The 14,700-nt window shown below is 43.0% G+C and overlaps 1 long non-coding RNA gene across 1 annotated transcript; it reads left to right on the plus strand.

The window, feature by feature from the left end:
- The first annotated feature begins 7,924 nt into the window (after positions 1-7,924).
- LOC122865190 lies at positions 7,925-12,162 on the plus strand. Its single transcript, XR_006375412.1, has 2 exons — positions 7,925-8,576; positions 11,761-12,162. It is a non-coding gene; the product is annotated as an uncharacterized LOC122865190 (long non-coding RNA).
- The last annotated feature ends 2,538 nt before the right edge of the window (positions 12,163-14,700 follow it).

The following is a 14,700-nucleotide window of genomic DNA, read 5'->3' on the forward strand; positions in this document are numbered from 1 at the left end:
GAAATGGGTAATAAGATCTGATGCCAGGCCTTCTTTAGCATCCTTCTCCACACACACACACACACACACACACACACATCCCATATTAGTGTGTCTCCTCCATTAGAAGCCCACACATAAGCACAGGAGCCCTGTCACCACCGCCGTCACAGTCACCATGTTAACTTATTCATCCCTGTTAAAGCCCATGTAACTAGATAGCTGTTAATTAATATAGCTGTCGGGTAAATGGTTGCCGCCGGACCATCGCCACCATCCATCAGTAACATAATCTCGGGCTTGTTTTCATGCCAGGCCTCGGGCTCAATTAAGATAATGCTATGCAAACGAGGTCTCTCGCCATTAGCCTCATCACTGAGGGGCCATTTATTGGCATAATTGGGGCACTCCAAAGAACAATTACCGTGGCACCTCCTCTCCACCTATGAGATCAGCAATCATCTGCGAGCATGACTGAGGAGTCATGAGTCGTGACCGCCGGGCGACGAGACGTGGCTGCAGATTGACCCGGGAAGTCCAACAGGAGCAGCTGGAGAGCACAGACAGACGACTGCAGCCAAGACCGCAGACCTGTGACCTGCCTGATGGGCTGTAATTATCATCAAGTGATGTATTTATGTTGAAATAGATGATACTGTTTATATTATTAACTTAGCACAAAATGACCTAAAATTACAGCCCAGTAAAGGTGGTTTTGGTCATTTGCAGGTCAAAGGACATCCAGGCAGAGCTGTTTTCATGTCTTTTGGGGCAAGTCCAAGTCAAGTCTCGAGTCCCTGAGGGCAAGTCTAAATGCCCCTATACACTGTGCAATCCTACAAGTTCATAACAAAACAAGCTTTTGCCATTTGTTCTACCTTTATTCGGAAATGGCATTTACAATAGATAGAAATGTTGTATCAATGTGTATATGTCTGTGGGCCCTTAGAGTCTTGGCCATACTCTGATTGGCTGGTTTGTACATGTGGGTGGTAACGGTCACGTTGTAAAAACTGAATTTTGATGCAGACCGTCTTTGGTTGCAGAAGCTGTAACGCAGCCGTCGGTGGACATGTCTTACAGTGCGATCTAGGAACAAAAAATGAAAGTCAACTTTCATCTTGGACATCCCAGTCACACAATGTATACAGTACTTAAAGGTCCCCTGTGGAGTTTTTGACCGCTAGCAGCGATATGAAGCGATGTTTTTACGAGCGGGTCCACTGTTTTGTTTGTATTTTGCACTTGCGTGAGCGGCGCATATCATATTCTGCCGACGGTTTCAAGTTATTCCGCTGATTGACGACTGGTGGTGGTAACGCGGCAAGAAACTTAGTAATGCGCCAACAAAGGCAGTGAAGAAGAAGACTGCTAGTAAACATGGATGCAAACACTGAGATTTAAAACATTAAAAAAACGGCTTTGCAAATGTTTTATGAAAAAGGAAATTATGAATGAATATTGACCATCAAAATTATGGCATTTGAACATTTTACTTTCAAAGATGTATTAAACTAATACTGAGTCCTTTCAATGCACAGACTGTCATGTGAATTTTGTGTTTTTGTGAATTCTTGTTCTGGGATTTCTAGGTCAAAACTTGAGACTTTAATGTTTTTGGGAGTCAAATCTCAAATTAGTCAAGTAACATTGGAGTAGTGTCAAGATGACATGGTTTTAACAGAATTTATTATTAAATTATTATTATTCAAACACTGTTCACTTATCAACCATATTTAACCAATTTTTAACCTAGACATCTAGTTGTTTTTTGACCTCAAAATCACCAAGTCCAGGCTTACCTTGACAGGCAGGCTACTGAGGAGCTGGATATAAAATCAGTAAAACAGTAAAAGTGTTTTTAAAGAGGTGAGGAGGGGGAGGCAGTGGTCTGATGTTGGTCCTGGAGGAGGGAGACAGGAGGTTGGTGTTGGCAGAACAGTGTGGTTGTGAAGGTCAGTGAGGTAGGACGGGGGCTGGTTACGGAGAGGTTTGAACTGAATCTGCTGCAATACCAGGAACCAATAAACTTTTTTTAGGATAGGGGTGACATGGTCCCAGGTAGGGGAGTGAGGGAGCAATCGAGCAGCAGAGTTCTGGATGTAATGAAGTTTATTGAGGAATTTGATGGATGAGTGGAGTTTGTACCACTCACTAGGCTTTAAAACTTTAACACTTTGGCTGTGTGAGTCTTTTTACTGAACTAAAACACATTCAGGTACATTGTAGTAGAGTAATACAGTCATTCAGGAAAAATAAAGATCTATCTAAGGTGTTTTTCCCCTTCCTATTTAAAATGTTTCTATTGATTATTTACTTTAATGTTCCTCAACAAAGGAACACCAGTTTCATGGATAATGTTATTACGACTATTATTTAATCAGGTAGCTTTGAAAAATCCCACATATTTTCTACCACAATTGTTAATCTTTTTTACTGATGATTCAACCAGGAGAGTTTCAAGTCCATCCAAGGCTCGAAGCGTTTCTACTGTCAGTCACCTAACATTGTTAATGGAGAAACAGAACTGGAGAAAACGAGCAAAAATAGTCAATTTTCAGCGAGATCATTATTCTAAAGTACAATTTATGACTAAATGTAACATTCTGAATATAGCAACAAGCAAAGTTTCATAGTCCTTGCACTGTGAACCTGCCATCTGCATTTGTAAGTTTCCAGGAGACTTTCTGTGTGCTGAGTCAAATTCCCACACATTTTCCTTCATAGTGCGCTTGTTGTTGATTTCCCTTCAGCAGGAGAGACAAAAGCCACATCTCTGCAATACTGAGGCCCTTCCCATCTGTTGTCTGCTCACACCTCCACTTTGCTACATGACTCACACACACACACACACACACACTCAAACACCATAGGCGGGCTTCAGCACTAGCACTAGCTATAATGATTCCTCTGACACACATTGGGGCACATCATTCCACAGCACAGCACAGCTTTGCAGCTCAAGGCCCCTAAACCTCGCTCACACTTCTCACTAGCAAGATGCTTTTTGTGTGTGTGTGTGTTCATGGCCATGTGGCCGAGAAGTGAGCGGCTCCTTGGGAATTTTAAGACTCAAGCCCCCCTAAATCTTCTTGTTTCAACTTTAGAAAATCAATAGGATAAATATCCTGTTTGCCCCTCTTGTCCTCAGCCGCCCGCCTCCAGCGCGCTCAGGTTACCGGAGCGGAGAATCTTGCTCTCACCTCAGGCTATGTTTAAAACAATCCCTGTTTTTTAAGCTCTGAATGGCCAAGGATCTCAGGTGCAGCTTCTTTTTTTTTTAATAGCGAGCAAGAGGGAGACTCATGTTAACATATGCCATTGGAGAGCGCCACTGGCTAAGTCCTCCAATTGACCTGCTCCATGTGTGATTAGGCTAGTGAAGCTGAGCCCAGCCCAGACACAGATCGAAGAGGGCACACTCTCAATATGGATGCGAGCCGTGCCTGCCGCGGCCACATCCAGCTGCTTCTATTGATTTTTTCCCCCTCAATTATATAATAGAAGCTCTGTTCTGGATTTGAACTGAAATCACATAGTTTGGCGAGCGAGCATGTCCCATAAATCAAGAAAGCATTTTGACTCATATGAAATAGGATTTTTATCGACTGTATTTGGCAGCCCCTCTGGAGAGATTTGCGTGTCTACTGTGTGAATGTGCGATATGAAAGTGTATGTCTGTAGGTTGTTTTTTTTTATGTGTTCCAGGTGATTGAACTAAAGACAAAGAGGCACTGACACAAAACTTTTGAGTGTGCAGTTCAGCAAGCCACAACTCAAGCTCTCACAAATCTGTTTTGAAAAGCCCTTGGATTAGTTCTCCCAGTACACAGTTGACTCTTCTAATTGGAAGACACCCACTTTGTTGAAATACATCCCTAAAGTCTTTATCCTCCCAGGCATATCGATACTGATGCAGGTTAGGTCATTGTGAGTGAAAACACAACTGGACACTTACCCTGTTTCACGGCAAAAAAAGAATATTCAGCTCAACCTAACAGCCATTTAAACTTCAGTTCAGTTCAAGAACAATCTGACCTCTCTTAAAAAAAATAGAATGATCTTCCAATAAGAAAAGATCATTTATCTTCTAGTTCATAAAACAATTCTTGTAGTGGCAATATGTTGAAATGAATCACCCTTCTTTACTTTAATGGATTTCCATTAAATTTGGTTCAGACATAAATCATCTAAGTGGTTACAGTTCATCATGAGGGGTCACATAGATGATGCCCTGACTTTTCATCATCAGGTCAAAATTTCGATTTGTCCAATACTTTGGTTTATGACCAAATACCTGCAAAACTAATGACATTTCCATCAGCCTCAGCTGCATTTTGTATTTAGTGCTAATTATCAAATGTTAGCATGCTAACACGCTAGATGTTTTGTTAAACAATTATACCTGCTTAGCATAACCATGTTAGGATTGTCATTGTGAGCATGCTAGCATGCTGACATTAGCATTTAGCTCAAAGCACCACTGTCCTGAATGGCCTCATAGAGCCACTAGCATGGCTGTAGACTCTTATTCTTTTCTCAGACGAGGTGGCCCGCTTACACTATAAAAGACTGCAGGAAACCCTGTAGTTTACAGTAAATAGGTGAAACACCCAGAAACAAAAATGATGACCCCTACAAATACAATATTTTTGCAGTGAACAGAAATTATTCAGACATTGGACACAGTGTAACACCACTAATCCATTTCATAAAGACACCTTTCATCACAGAGTGATATGACTGTCTAAACCAAAGTGTTTCATGCCCTATAGACCCGGTAAACTGACCCATCGTGCACCCGCTCATGGAGCACAAACATAGACCTAATTTCAAACGGCCCATCCTTCCTGCAAACGAGAGCACCGTCATTATCACCGAGTGCCATCAGACACCTGAAGGAGGAGGACGGTGGCCAAGGATGGCCGGGGGTTCGGTTCGGTGGGAGGGAGGGTAACCTAAACCTAAGATGCTAATCTTGCTACGCTCTGGCATTTGGGGGGATAATTGTAGCCCTGGCTGAGATCAGGTGATGATGCAGGCGATCCGCTGGAGTTAAGCCACGCCGTTTTCGCTAGTTTGCTCTTCTTCCCCTCACCTGTCCTTCTGCCTCTGCTTGGTCTTAATCTCTTTTTCCTTCCTATATCCTCCCCTCCTCCCTCCATATGAATATTCCCCAGAATGCCTGACAAACCCGCAGTAAGAGGCGGTGGGGAAGGGTCGTGGGCGTAACTTTAGCTGGAGTAATGAGGCCTAATCCCCTGCTGGCTGGGGCCTGTTTAAACAGCTCCTGCCTGAGCCACCCAGTAATAGAGTAATTAACCCCAGCGCCCTCCTCAGCCCAGCAGCTCCAGTCCTTCACAGCGTATTCCACTCCACCCGCATTTCTGCTCTGTCATTGTCCTGGATGTGATAGGGAGGAAGATGGGAATTGATGGAAAAACATCAAATCAGTGCTGATGGGAAATAAGCTCAAGATGGAGTGCAGAGTAATGCAAGACAGCCCTTCGCAGCCTATTGCTGCACTTCCATGACGTTGTCTTTGTAGTAACTTGTCTTTATGTGAGGAAGCAATATCATATGTGCTGTGTGAAGAAACAGTAATGGGAACAGTTCAAGGGTCATTATAAGCGCCGTGAATCACTCGAGGCAGACAGAGCGTTCAGGTGTGAAACATATTTCTCTCCACTGATCTGATTTCCAGACAATCATACACGGCAGATTCTTTGTATTTGCTTTAGGTGGGCTCACGAAAACAATCAGCACAATCAAACAGCATACACTACACACAGGCATCCCATCAAGCCAATAGGAAAAGCCTTCTGTGTTCATGTCCCGGCTCTTGCCGTCTCCAGCCGGCTTAACGCGGAGAGGTGCTGAAGCGTTTGAAGTAAGCAGCCACCACACATTATGCCAGATGAAATGCTATCATGCGTGGTCGCTGAATGGTTTGTGTCATTAAGAGAATAAGGCAAACAGGGAGCCGTGCGTGCTCAGAACCTGCCTGCTCGCACGCCTTTCTGAGGGGAAGGCAAGATTAAGGGGATGCTCAGAGGCTCTCGTCTGTCAAGACTTCAAAGATGCCATCGGCACTCCTTGTTTTTGCCGGCGCAGCGACCAAATCGCACACACTCTGCCGCCTCTGTGGCTGTCAAAGCTCCTCTGACATCCCCTTTATCAGGTGTACAGGCTTTAATCCAGACACAGATAAATAAATCAACACAGAGGGGTCCCGCGCTTTTCGGCGCCTCCTGGTGGCAGGGCATCTGCACAGCCAAGAAAAATATCAAGAAGTCATTAGTCGTTTGCTGGGGACAACAGAGAAGGGCCAATTACACGGTGCAGAAAGGATGATTAATGCACAATTGTCAAATACAGACAAGCAAAGCAGTGAATTAACCGATAAGCAGTGCATGTTTTCTCTTGGCAGTCACGTCAGATGATTCAGTGCAGATAACAAGCAAGAAATGAAATCAGCAGTGGCATCAAGGCTCACACTTGCTGAATTGGGCTCATCTCCTCCTACATGCCTGAATTGAATTTCAAAGTGTATCTATCAGTTTCTACAAACAGAGAAATGTGTTGCTTTCTGCCTTTTTTTTTCTTCAGGAGCAGAGCTCCATTTTGACATCCAGTGCAACATCTGGAGCAGACAGATGAGAGGAGAACAGAGGAGTTTGAATTAGAGTTGACACGTCGACATGCAGGCAGACATGCCGCACATCAGAGTCAGCCCTGTGCGCCGGGATGGACACATCAGTCTGTTTGGATATCAGCGAATCCTGTGTGTGAAAAAACACAGCTGAGTGGGACCGCGGTACGCAATCTGAGATATCGACAATGAAATAAATACAGAGGAACAAACCAAAGAAACAGCAATGTGTACCCAATATGACTGCTTTAACTCGCAGAGAACTTCCCGGGAAGGAGGAGAAAAAAAAAAACACAAGCTGGAAAGGCATAGTGTTGTACCTGTCTGGGTGTATTTCCGTTGGTTCTTTTCATTTTATTTTAACAGCAAAAGCGAGGCAGACAGAGATCACCACAACAGAAATATGATGTCTGAACTGAGAAGAGAGATCTGTTGTTCCACTGTTCTGTTTGTTTGTTTTGAAGACCAGTCTGGCAGCGAAAAGCACATCCCTTTCAGAATACAAAAGATGCCTTAGAGGCAACATAAGTGAAGTTTTATGCTGATGACTGACTGTTTGACAAACATCGGGGGTGAAACTGCAACTCCGTTCAGTGAGGAAGAGGAAGAAGGCGCTGAAAAAAAATAACAGGGGTACCTGGGTAATGTGTAAAAGAAAAAGAGAAAAAAAGTGGTTTAAAAACTGAGGGAGTGAGAGGACAAAAAAAAAAACTAATTTATATCCTATAAGAGGAATGTGAGGCACCCAGGGGGGGGCCTGTAAGTTGTGAAAAATTAAAGGAGACGGATTCAAACTGTCCAATTTCCACATCAAACAAACCCTGGGCTCCATGCTCCTGGAGAGGCTGCCTCATATCCAACACATAGCCTCAGAAAAAGGTGCCCCCCCCCCTCCTCATCCTCCCCCTGCCTCTTCATCTCCTCCCCGAGTCCACCACTTCAGCCGCCACATTTTTTTATTTTTTTACTGGTACTCTCCATTTCCTCAATAACCCCGCTCTCTAATTCCCCTAAGCACTGTACTGGTTACACTAGCCACCATCTCTCCCCTGCCTAATTATACCCTTGTGAGTCTATTAATCAACTTGTGAATTATTTAAGAAGGAGAGCTCCTCTGCCTGTAACTGGCTTTGACGCTGTGAAGGAGAGACGAGAAGAGAAAGGCAGCGGGTAGGTGGGGGCAGGCTGGGGTGTTGGGAAGGAAAGAAGGAAGGCGGTAGGTGGGTGGATGGAAGAAAAGAGAAAAAAGAAAGCAAATGGAAAGAAAAGAAAAGGGAGATGGAATCAGGGTCTTCTTGCATATGTCCCCTGAGGACTGGGCTGACTGTGCAGCACTGCACCCGGACAAGACAAAACCCCCATCAACATTCACCCTGTTTGTTTGTTTTTTTTGGTGTTGTTTTTGTTTGTTTTTTTCCTTCCCACCCTCTATTTTCATGCATAAGTTTTCATGATAAACAGGAAATTCATGAATATATGGAGTGATACAGTGAGAAATGGAGGAGGGGTAGAGAGAGGGGTGAGGTGAAGGATGAGAAAGAGGAGTGAACAGTCAAAGCCAAAGAGTGAGCCGAGACTGGGAGGGAATTATGTAGACAGCAGGATGCACACACACACACACACACACACACACACACACGCACACAAGCAGATGCAGTCACATACATTTACACACACACGACTTAGCATTGCAGGTGAACTGGGGTCCCTCCGCTGTTTGACAGGAGGCAGCGTCTCCCCGGAGCAGCAGGTACACGTGGCGATGGTGATGATGATGATGGTTGTGGTTGTTAGCGTGCTGGAGTCTGTCCTTCTCCTGCTCCCCGGGTCCCTCCTGCTGCAGCCGTTCCTCATCAGTCGAGAGGAGAGCCCGACCCTTCTAATGACTCCCATCGACACTGACGCCCGCCATAAGCAGCCGGGGCAGGAAGAAACAAGCGTGAAAGTGAGATCATTATTATTTTCATAATGTTTTGTGCTCTTAGTCGGACCCCTGGAGCATCACTGCGATGCTCGCAGAATCGTAATGAACTCAAGGCTGAGGAGTGTTTTAGGGGCCGAAGAGAAGAAGTATATTTCAAAGATGGTGTGCCAGTTTAAGGGGTCAGTTCACCCAAATTACAAAAAAATGTATTTTCTCACTTACATCTAGTGGTATCTAATGGTATACAGATAGTTTTGGTTTTAAGTTTTGAGACATTTCTGCCAACACTCAAATACAATGGAGGTGAATGGAATTTCATTTGTGGTGCTCAAAGCATAGAAAAATTACATTTAAAAGTTCAAAAGCAACATCTCTTTCTTGAAACAATGGTACTCTGGATAATCTACAGGACCACAACAATTTTCAAAGGGACTATTTCTTTGGTAGAAAGTAGTTCCAAAGAAAAGTGTTCATTACAACGTCTGTGGATTATCCAGAGTAAACAGTATGGAAAGAGTAACGCTGAGTATTTAACTAGAGTTGAGCGAGTACTCAGATGAAACTAATATCCTGTACCAATAATGTACATTTTATGATAATGTACTTTTTACAAGTACGAGTATCATGCTGTAATATAGCTTTTCTTTTTTTTTTAAAGTTCTGTAAATGGTTCTCTTCTGAGGCTGTTCTGTAAATAGTTTTCTAATAAATATAGCAATTTCTGATCGACCCATATCAATTTCAGGCTTAAATGAACAACTTCTGGTTAACCCAGCCCACTTCTGGTTTAAACACCACCCACGTCTGATTTACGCCCCGCCCATTCTGAGTACGGATACGAATACAGATATTTTAGTTGGTTGAACAGATACAGATACAGATAATGGAGTATTCGCTCATCCCTATATTTAACCTCAATACTTTGAGTGTCGACCAAAATGTGTCTGTAGCATCGAGTATTGAAAAGTGACAAGTATCAAAGGAATGCTTGGTCAGATTTTTAAGCTTGTTTAAGCTTAGGTTTTAAGATATCCACCTCTGAGATTTCTGCCTAATATAATTGAGGTTAATGGAATTTAAGATGTGGTGCTCAAAGCATTGATAAAATAGGTTAAAATTCAACAGCAACATCTGTTGCCAAGGGCTGGGCATTGATTAAAAAAATGAGATCTTGGTGCCAATACCATAGCTATTTTTCAGTACAGATACCAAAACAATCCTTTTTCGATACCTCAGTCTGGGAAATCTAAACATTTTTTAAAATATATCAACCTGCTCATTGCATCAGTGTTAAATACCTGATTAAATAATAAGTAGACAAGCCTAAGAATCTGTCCAAGCATTCAATCCCCAACTTTCAATACTTCACACTTTTCCACACTTGGTACCAAAAAGTACTGAGGTTCAAAACCCAGCCCTGCACCACAAAACTCTGTCCTGGTTACTCTGGATAATCCACAGAGCTCGTAGTGAATACTTTTTCTTTGGAACAACTTTCTACCAAAGGAACAGTCTGTTTCTAGGTAAGATATGTTTTAAATGTGAGCACCACAAATTGAATTCCATCCACCTCCATTGTACTGGGGTGCAGGTAGAAAAACACAACCACAACTGCCTTCATGGCTAGAGAACAAAATAGGAAAGTGAGAAAATATATTTTTTGTAATTTAGGTGAACTGACTCTTTAACGCCCCCCCCCCCATGTTTACTGAGCCAAGCCTGTGGGCTGCATGCTTGTGTGTTTTCAGAAAGAGTGTATTTCGTATATGTGTGAATAATTGTGTGTGTGAGTAGCACATCTCATTAGGCTCGAGCGGTGCTGTTGTCTGTGAGGGTACGTAAGTCCACACCGCTCCGTCTCTGTGGGATGTTTATTAAATTAATAAAAAGTTGCTCAAGGCGAGCTGTACCGGGGAATGCCCAGGGCTCGGCTGTGATTGGCACTCTCCGCCGCCCTGCGTTCTCTCCAGGGTCCGCCTGCGTTTGCTTTAACTAACTGGCCGTGACTTAGCAGAGCAGGCTGACATGAAGCCCCTCTCCTCTCCCCCTCTGTACCCCCCCTTCCTCCCATCCATCTCACCCCTCCTCTGTCTGACTGGGCTCTGTTTGCTTTGAATAGGGGTACAGGAAATCAGTGAAAAAAGACAGTGAAACTTCCAGCCATTTCTTGTTTTGACAATGACTTACTGTTTAGCTAATCATTTTAAAAGTATCAATTAGCCAACCTGAAAATTTGCCTCGGTGGGCCCTTTGCAGACATCATAACGAGTAGGCAGTAGAACAAGTTTGAGTGCAAAAAGGTGACGTTTTGGGCAAATTTGTCCTCAACTGTCTGCTGTAATCAGGTTCTGAATGCATTTGTGATGAAAACTGGGTCATACTACCGCCGAATCATTATTTATTTTATACTTACAACCCCTAGTTTAAGTAGATGTTCATTAGGTTTTGAAGTGAAATCATCATCTAAACCACTAGCCGAGTTTGTTGATTGGTCTGGCTTCCTGGATGTTTTCCACTAAAAACAAAAACTGAACTCATGAGATTTAGGCTGGCTGTGTAGGGGCTACTAATCATTATATTCCTGTTTTAGATCCACATGGTTTTGTTTTCTGAACAGATTTGTTTTTTTAGAGCATGGACCGATTTTTGGTCTGTTGTTCTTCAATTTACATTTACCCCAATTTATAACTAGTAGCTTGGAGTGCCTGGTGATATTAACACCAGGCTCCTCTCTGCAAAACCCAACAGTATGGCTGAGCATGAAGGCCGAGGCCTGTGGACAAAAAAAAAAGAGGGAACCAGGCACAGCAGAGGTCATGGAGAGGAAACAGTATTTTTATCGAAAGAGAATAATCAGACAGGCAGAGGTGGATGAGACTCCTGAGGGGAAGATGAGATGTGTTTGTTGGAGAAAAAAAAATTAGTCATTACACAACCATTTCTCACTTCACACAAACACTTTATTTAGACTACCGGCATTATGTTCCAATTAAATACAAAAGAAAAGTCTGGAATTTCAAACTCTTCAGAGAATCGCCTTTCAGGAAAAAAAACCCCAAAAAAACAAAGGGAAAAATTAAAATATATTATCATCTTTTAAAAATCCTTTTAAAAATAAACAAGACAAACACAAACAAAACACAACAAAAAAGCCCCACTCTGTCTCTTTCACTTTATATCTCTCTGTCTATCTCGCTCTCTCTAGCTCGGCTGGCCGACTCTCTGAGGAGGAGGAAGCTGAGAGAACTCATTTGCATATAAACTGTGAGAGGCAGGGATTGTCATCGGCGGCACATTAGACGCAAGGAGCGCGAAGGGAGAGGATTTTCATGTGCAAATTTCAGCCTCGCCAACTCTGTGCATTATTATTTCATCAGCGCCTAAGAAGGAAACCCCTCCGATCCCCAAATCCCGCCATCATCCCCACGGACACTTCAAGATTCAGACCAAATTCCCCCGCCGTGCCTCTTCCCCAGAAGGCCCCACTACTGAGCAGCTGTTTACACCGGGGCCCACAATGCAGGAGGAGTCAATCCGCCTCTGCGACGGCGTGAGATCAGATAAGAGGGAACCGCAGGAAAAGGGAACAGATATACACCAGTTGTGACCAGCAATATTGGTGTTCCTTGCATTAATTGCTTGTAAACTGCAAGGCTGGAGGCTTGCTGGCTTTCAAGTTTAAAAAGGAGATTACAGCCAATTAGCAGGGCCTCTGAAAACCCTTTACTGCCTGGGGAATAGCTGATCCCTAATGTGGGACAGCTGTGAGCAACAAAGGAACAGTCGCAGTCCTGCTTTTGAAAACACACTTGCAAGCAGGGCTCTTTCAAAACACACATATTGTACGCACTCACGTATATAATCTTACATGCAAACAAAAAACCCCCCATGATTGATAGCAATAGCTGCAAAGAAGTACTAATACAAGCATGAAAAATGAATGAGTACATAAATGCAACCATGCAAACAGACACAAACGTGCAGAAAGTACGCACACGTTCCCAAAGTGACAAAACAGGAACAGACGGGGAGGTAAATATGTTTTAAAAGGTGAGGGGGAAACGTTTGTGGGTTGGGGAACGTATTTCATCCTTTTAAATCAATTTGTCAGGTTCTTCTTAGAGCCGCGTTACCAAAAGAGCAGAGTGTTTCCCTGTAAACTGCCATCTTTAATTTCTTTGTCTGACATGCTCCACTGTACCACGACACACCAGAGACCGAGCATGAGGTGAGCAAAAGGTTCAAAGCCCAGATGGGAGCAGAGCCTGTGTACCCCTGAGCACCGTGGATTACCTCATTCACTCTCATGTCAAACAGAAGGCAGGAAGAGGTGGAACACAAGCCGAAAGATCTCCACAGGCTCCGTAATCTACGACGATTTATGCCGACTCCCACTTACGAGTCTCGCTCAATGATTTCCTTCTTCCTCTTTATCTTTTCTCCCCGTGTTTCAGTCTGTTTTCTGTCTGTGTACCTTTCTGTCACGTTCGCTGTGCACCTGCACATCCTCAGCTACACCCCGCCGCCTTGCCATCTTCCTCCTCCTCCCTCGTACCCGCGCACACATTAGCAAAAACAGCTGTCTGCCAGCTATTCCGACTTCAGGTAATCTTTCAGATTCAGAATCTCCATATGAATTGAACAGCTTCACCTAAAAAGGTTTATGAAATGTAAGTGTCTAAGATGGTGCTTCATGGTACCAACAGTTAAATCTGTTCTGGTGTTAACAGATTTTCACCAAAGTCTTAGTTCTCCAAATGCCTTCAGTCCTGATGCTGTGAGAACATGGAATTGTATTTAAATAATCTGTTTTTGTTTAAACTTTACCTTAACCGCTCCCCCAAAGGACAAATAAAAGGCATATACACAGCCAATGTGTGCACGTGCTTAAATTTAGAAGAAATACTGTTCAGCCCTGGAAACTGACAGGAATATCAATAAGCAAACGTTTAGAGTAGGATAATTTAGCTAAGATAATTTTTTTAATGAGGCTATGAAACTTCTGAAGGAAGAAATAGCAAGCTCTTACGCTTGAAAAGTTGAATTCATAAGCAATGAAACGCACCCTTGCTCAATTGTATACACTCAGGGGTTTTGTGGATACAGCCTTGGTATGACCAGTAGCTTATGGTGGCTAATGTTAGCTACCGTTAGCAAACCTAAACCAGAAAACACTCATGGATCGTTTTTGTCGTTCTGAAAGGCAACAACAAATTACTAAATTGTCATTTATGTATTGAACTTGTTGGGAACCAACCAGGTAGCCAGGTAGTTGGTAACCAGGTAGTTTTTACTAAGTATTATGTAAAGAAAAGGCAGAATGGAAGCAACCCTGTCTTCTAAAAATTACATTCATATACTAATAAATGGTTTTGCCTGATACATTTTGGAGGAAACATAATTGCTGCATGGATTATGGTAAATGTTTTTTTCAATCCAGGAAGCGCTACGTTTTTGTACCACAAATCCTTTGGAGATGGTTGGGTTGGATGGTGGTTGTACAAGGCACAAGCCTTTAGGTTTAGGCCACAAAAAGGTTAAGGTTAGGGAAAGATCTTGGTGGGCGCTGGGCAGTATTAGTTTCTGTGCTATATAGAAGGTTTTTTTTTTTAAACTTCTCATTCTTGATCTTACTGTTCGTCTAACGGATAGGGCGCTCGCTGTTTTCTGATTTGCTCCCCTTGCTGTGCAGTGTCAGAGCTGCAATGAAGCCTATTTATCAAGGTGGATAAATATTTTAAAAAGTAAACACATCGCCATTTACTTTTTAAGTGAAATAACATGTCACAGTTGACTTTTTCAATATTTAGCCAAGACCACAATCTTTCCCTAACCTTAACCAAGTGTTTTGAGTCGCCTTACATTTCTGGCTTTATAGTATATAAACATAATTTCTAGGAGACAGGGTTGAACAGAAGATTCCTAAATCATTTTGTGGGCCTACATATTTTGAGATAACACCCAATAGTATGTCCACACTTGAATCACCTAATTTTTTTAATTTTGTGCTTTCAATCACTTTGTACGGGTAGGTGTCCCATCATCTCGCTGTGCTCAGGGGAGTATTTGTTTATAGCGCGACCCTCTCAGGAAAGTCAACAGCTGTTTCTAGTCGGGCTTAGCGGTGACACCGTCATCCTTCAAC

Source organism: Siniperca chuatsi, linkage group LG18, assembly GCF_020085105.1.
Source record: "Siniperca chuatsi isolate FFG_IHB_CAS linkage group LG18, ASM2008510v1, whole genome shotgun sequence".
NCBI classification, from domain to species: Eukaryota; Metazoa; Chordata; class Actinopteri; order Centrarchiformes; family Sinipercidae; genus Siniperca; species Siniperca chuatsi.